The sequence below is a fragment of the Hemicordylus capensis genome, chromosome 2, assembly GCF_027244095.1.
Source record: "Hemicordylus capensis ecotype Gifberg chromosome 2, rHemCap1.1.pri, whole genome shotgun sequence".
Lineage (NCBI taxonomy): Eukaryota > Metazoa > Chordata > Lepidosauria > Squamata > Cordylidae > Hemicordylus > Hemicordylus capensis.
This window is the reverse complement of record NC_069658.1, coordinates 350,585,369-350,591,368: the sequence shown is the minus strand read 5'-3', so window position 1 is coordinate 350,591,368 and position 6,000 is coordinate 350,585,369. Positions and strand designations below refer to the sequence as shown.

At 46.8% G+C, this 6,000-nt stretch overlaps 1 protein-coding gene across 4 annotated transcripts in view; it reads left to right on the top strand.

The window, feature by feature from the left end:
• Positions 1 to 495: 495 nt before the first annotated feature.
• JADE2 (jade family PHD finger 2) overlaps positions 496 to 6,000 on the top strand; it is a 246,434-nt gene continuing 240,929 nt past the window's right edge. For 2 of the 4 annotated variants that reach the window (XM_053296802.1, XM_053296799.1), the window contains exon 1: positions 496 to 1,102. The gene's annotated coding sequence lies outside the window, so the exon portion shown is untranslated. Of the gene's footprint in view, positions 1,103 to 2,045; positions 2,391 to 4,848; positions 4,916 to 6,000 lie in introns of those variants that run through there. The other 2 variants (XM_053296800.1, XM_053296801.1) reach the window with 2 other exon arrangements.

The window sequence follows — 6,000 nt, the reverse complement described above, 5'->3', positions numbered from 1 at the left end:
GATCCCCTTCTGCCACCCTCTCTCCGCCTTGCACCTCATCTGTTATTTGCAAGAAACGTCTTTTTGACGCAGGAAGAAATGGCAAATTTGAAGTACGTCATTAATATGGCGCCAAAAGATTTTGTTAAGTATAAGCTTATTTTTTGTAAGGTTGCAGCAGCAGGCTAGTGTACGCCTGTGCATAGCTCTGAGGAGGTGAAGGGGGGAGGGGGGAGTGTGTGTATGAGAAGGGGAGGAAGCAAAGAAAGTGTTGCAGCTTTGTGATCTGTGTGTGCACTGCCGCCGCCGTTGCTGTATGTGCGCGAGGCTGAAGATCATTGTGAAAGTGACCTGATCAGGCTTGTTGAGAGGGAGAGAGAGGGAGAAGGAGAGCGAGTCAGTGTGTGCAACCCGACCCCTTTCCAGCTGCCCAGGGCACTAGAGAAAAGCGATGGGGACTCAGCGCATCGGAGGGAGGTGAAGAAGAGGGAGGGAGGGCTGGGTGGGCGAGGAGTGCGTTGGGGTGGGAGGTAACACATGCCTAACACAATCAGGGATGGGACCCACGTCTGCTGCTCCTGCTGCTGCACCTGGACCTGCTGCTCGTCAGGAAGAAACGACAAGCAAGAAAAGAAGAAATTGAGGGAAGGGGGTTTGAGGGGGCGGGCGAAAGGTAGGGTGAAATCGCCAGCATCATCCTAATGCATATACTCCTTTGAAGAAGTCCCCTCTTCGCCAGCAGCAGAAGAAAAAGGGCTCCAGTTGCAGGATTTCGGGCAATTGCAAAAAGACCCGAAAAGAAGTCTGGATTTAAAAGAGAAACAGAAACACGCACGCAGGGCTTGCTGGATTTTGCACAGAGCGGCCATCTCAGCTGGAAGCAATTCTTTGGGTTTGTTTGTTTTTTAAAACATCCATGGAGTTACTTTGTACCTACTCCTAAAAGGAGAGTATCTTCGGATCCTGCAAGGGGGATGGTTCTGCCCCTCCGCAATGGTACCGGATTAATTTTTGCAAAGGGAGATTCCATGAGCGGTTACGTTTCTGGAGCATCACCCTCCACACCTCTTCTGTAACCCGAGGGACATTCTCAACTCTTGGAGGACGCTCTTTCCCAGCCAAGGTAAAAGAGTGGAAAATTGCTCCTCCCCCCCTTTTGGGTATAGCTTTCCTTGCTTCTGCCCCTGTCCCCCTTGCATTTGTTTTAGTGCTCCCTGACTGTGCTTGCCTGCAAAGGATGAAGGGGGTGGGGTGGGGGAAGTGTGCAGCGTTTTCAGACAGAGATATTGCGCATGTTGGTCAGTCATGTTTTAAAAGGGAGGCGGCAGGAATGTAAACAACAACTTTTTAAAAGATCAGAAGCCTCTGGAAACATTTCCCCGAATTAATGACTGCGGCAGCGATAACCCCAAAAGGTCTCTAAGCAAGGGGTTGGGTGGGAGAGCGGTCAAAGCACAGTTTATTCACGGGAAGAGGAAAGAAAGACGATCGAGGGGCAAAAGGATCGGGAATGATATGGACCCGGAAGGGGTGATGGAGGACGAAAAGTGTGTGTGCATGTGCGGAGGGCGAACCCTGCAACGTGCATGTGTGCAAAAGGGCTCGCGCGGCAATTAGGAGAGACTGGAGTTTCATTTTTGTTGATACGCAGCACGTTTTGGAGCCTCTGCCTGCCTTGGAGCTGGTGCACCCACATGATCGGCTCCTCTCACGTGCTGGGGTTGTGGGGTCCCTGCCAGCTCCTGCAACAGACACAAACAATACGCCCAGGAGGCAGGCAGAGGAGAAGAAGCGCCGTCCTTTGCGAGGGTGGGCGATCCCCGCTGGGCTTTTAATGGCACAAGCTTTCTGGGGCGCTGATGGCTTTTGCAGCCGCGCTGCCACAGCGCGAGGGTGGGTGGTTGGCTGCGTGGAGGAGGAGCAGGGGGGGAGGGCGAGAGTAACGCCGCTGGGGGCATGGAGAGATTTGGGAATGGAAATGTACAGGCAACGGCTGCAACGGAGCTGCGCGGTGGGGAGAAGGACTGTAGGGGGCGTGGCTGTTGTTTACCTTCTCAAACTCTCCCGGCTCCCAACGGGCTCCTCCGGGGGCGTCTCATCTTCTCCTCCATCTCTGCCAGTGAATCACTCCCGCCCTCCCCACCACCCCCTCCTTCCCGCAGACTTCTCTTTCTCCCTTCCCGGAGGCGTCCCCCCTTTGCCTTCCTCCTTCTCTGCATTCCCTTACAGGCGTTGCGCTCTGCCTGTGCGAGGCATTCCTTCTCGAAGCGGCTCATCCTCTGCTCGCTGCCCTGCTGTCTCTCGTGCAGCCATCCTTGCCTTTCTTTCCCGCCTCGCTGCTGCTCGGGGTTTTTGTGTTTTTTTGGAGAAGGGGAGATGGTGCCGCGGAGCTTAAAGCCCGCCTGCAAGTGGTAGGTTCTGCCTGGAAGCCTCCCCCCCCCCCCGCCCGACCATCCCAGAAGTGTGTGGGCTGACTGACTGTGGTTTACACGGTGGTGAGGAAAAGGTACTTCCCACATGCTGAAACCTCAAGGCCTTTTCTCCTTTGCTGCTCTCGGGTCTAGGACTGAGCCTCGGGTCAGAGCAAGCCCTGCTCCTCTTCCCATTCCTGCTGCCTCTCTCCAGTCAGGTGCCTCCCGTTCACCCTCACCCCAAGTGCTGCTGAAACACCTTTTTCTCTTCCGCCTCCCTTTTGACCAGTCACCTTTCCCAGGAGATGTTCCTGAGGGCTGGCATTCTTCAAGGGGGAGGTGCCCTTTCACCTCCTTGCAGCCTAGTATGAGATTGAATTGCAAGTGGAAAAAATAAATTAAAAAACAAATGGCTGTATTAACTTGGGAGCCAACTGATACCCACAACCAACAACCCCCCACCACCCATGTTTCCTTTTTTATATTTCCCAAGGCAATCAAAGCCAGGATAAACAGTCATAAGAATACTGTTACATATTCTTTAAAAAACAAAACATAACTCCGCTGTGGCTGTGTTTTCTTCCCATCTACCTTGTAACTTGGTGACTTTGTACTTTCTTCCTCCAACTGCTCCCTAATGTTCTTTGTTTTCCAAACTCTTAGGCTCAGCTTCCTTGCACATGTCATTCTTGTAGCTGCTTCTCACACTTCTGCCCAACAGTTCTGTTGCCCCTTCTTTAATACTTACTCTCTAAAATAGTTACATGTCTGCACTTTGCTGCTACTGAAATACTCATGGGCCTCGCTGGGATCTTCCTACCCTTGTTCTGTTACCTTATCAGGTCCTAATTTGGGACTATTTCCTGCTCCCCTGCTTTGTCTTCTCACTGAAAAATTCAAACCTTCTTTTGATCATCATGGCACACTGAGAGTTCTCCAGTGGTCCTTCTTCTTTCCTGCTTCTAGACCAGGCCTGCTCAACATAGGCCGCTTACTACAACTCTCATAATCCCCAGACACAGTGGCCAATAGTCAGGGATTATGGGTGTTGTAGGCCAACATCTGCAGGAGGGCCTGATTGAGCAGGCCTGTTCTAGACCTTTGCTGTCTCATCTACTCCTCATAGATGCTCAGATATCCACCTTCTCTAGCCCTAGTAGTTGAGGTTGCTCACTGTATCCCTGTCTGTTCATGTTCAGTGCCTTTCCTTTTTGTCTGTCACTTGACATGGTGATGCCTTCTTCCTTGCCTTTTTGGTTCTTCATTGATTGATTGATTGCATTTCTATACCACCTGATATAAAAATCTCCAGGTGGTGTACAAATTCAAACATGTTATTAGAGCATCCTTGTTAGCTGTTGGTTAATCTGCTCCTGGCATCCTAAAACAGCCAGTTTATCCTTGTGTATTTCTTGTTCAGTCAGCTGTTAATCTCAGTCTTAGGCATTCACACTTTTCCCTCCTATGATTATTCCTGGGTTTGTGGTCTCTTGCTAACTTGGCAAAGAGGCATTTTTTAAACTTGGTGATTCTCTTTATTTAGCAGGGGGAGAGTAACTGGCCCTGTCCACCCCCAGCAAAGTATCTCCAGTGACTGTTGCTGGAATCTATCTTATGTTTCTTTTTAGATTGTGAGCCCTTTGGGGACAGGGAGCCACCTTATTCATTTATTATTTTTCTGTGTAAAACCTCTTTGGAAACACCTGTTGAAAAGCAGTATATAAATATTTAATAATTTTTAATAATATTTAATAATTGAGTGACTGTTTCAATCATAATTTTGCCTTACTCCCTTTTCTGGCTTGTTTTGCAGAGTTATTGCATACAAGCAAATATCCTGCTCTCTGTCCTTGCTGATGTGCATGCATTGTTCAGGAGAAGGCAGGATATCCAGAAGGTTTATTCCTTTCTTTAAAGGCTTGGGAAACTGTTGGGGGCCTCCCAGCTGTCTCTCTGGGATATAATTTAATCTATTATCCTTTTTCCTCCTCCCTTACAACTTTTTTTTAACAAACCAAATGAGTATATTTGGTGGGGAACTGAGTTTACATTTAATTTGGGGTCAATTACCTTTTCAGATCCATCTGTCAGCACCCCTCATAGAGAGATGCGTTAAGTTTGGGGAGATGGGAATGGACCTGATGACTGTAAAAAGCAACTGAATTTCATATGCAACTGTAGAGATTTCTAAGTGCTGTGAGTTTTATGTGCAGCAGCATGCTGTTTTCAATGTTTTTAATTGATTATTCCTTCAGCTGTTATGCACAATACACTAATGCTATAAACATTCAAAACCATACCAGACTGATCTTTGCAAGCAGGGTTTTGGCTCCTGATAGGACAGCTTCTCATTGGGGTTAAGCAATCTTGGCCTTAAGAACTGCACTTGACCTTTAAACATTTGCTGGCTGCAGAAATTTAAACATATTTGAGACTGCATGAAAAATAGTTTGTAGAAAGGTTAAGTTTGCTCTTTAGTAGGAAATTTCAACTTGGTTTTTGATACAGCTGCTGAGAGTAGAAAGGTAAACTTGTGAACAAATGCTGATTTTACTCAAATTTCCCCAATGCTTATTGCTACTGAGGACTTATGGTAGAATAGCTAAAATTCTCTGCATTCAAGTGATCAGATGCAGAGGAGGACAGAGTTTATGTATTTTTACATTTGTGTAGAAAGTATACCATAAGTCCACATAATTTTGGCAGGTGCAGGTTTTATCCTTAACTGATGAGAAAAGCTACATCTCCTGAAATTGTCTTGTGTACATAATTATTGAAGATTAAGACCCTTTCCTATTTTGGCTTGGCTCTAGACTTTACTGGCAGCTTGATGTTCCTTAATTTTTGGTTTGCTTATTTGTTTTCCCTGGAAGCTAAAGCCTGACTATGGTTCCACTACGGGTCCCACAGAGCCCTGTGGTTGTCTTTGGTAGAATACAGGAGAGGTTTACCATTGCCTCCTCCTGCGCAGTATGAGCAGCATCTTCCTATGTTGCTGCTGCCTGATATAGGTGTTTTCCATAGTCTGGGAAACATACCAGTGGGGATTCGAACTGGCAACCTCTGGCTTCCTAGTCATGAGGGGACTAGTTTAGCCTTGGCTTTTGTGTGGTGAAAACCAATAACAAATATAGTAAGCTGATGTGTCTAGCTCTGTGAATGAACCTTTTGATAGTAGCTCAAACTTTTTATCAACTTTCCCATATAACTGTTCTTTTAAGTAGGACAGAAACTGAAGTACTCCTGAAAATAGGAGGTGAGAAGTGTGGAAGCAGAAGGCTGAAATATGACTTAGGGATAGCAGTCAGAGACATACAAGGCACCTGCTTCTGATTTTTGTCCAGATACAGACTAGTGAGCAAAGAGGCCTCTTTTAAAGTGGTGGCTGCCTTGTATTTCGCAGGAGGAATGCAGCTGTCTTTACTTAGCCCTGGATAGTGCTGGGCTAAAGGAGAGTATTGGCTCCTTTTTATGTTTTAAGGTTATAAGTCCTTTTGAGAAAGGGAACAATTTTGAGAAAGGGATACATCTTGCTTATAAAACTTTTTGAGAACCTTTTTTTTTGCTAGAAAGCAGAGTATCAATATTTTAATAATAATGCACAAATGCT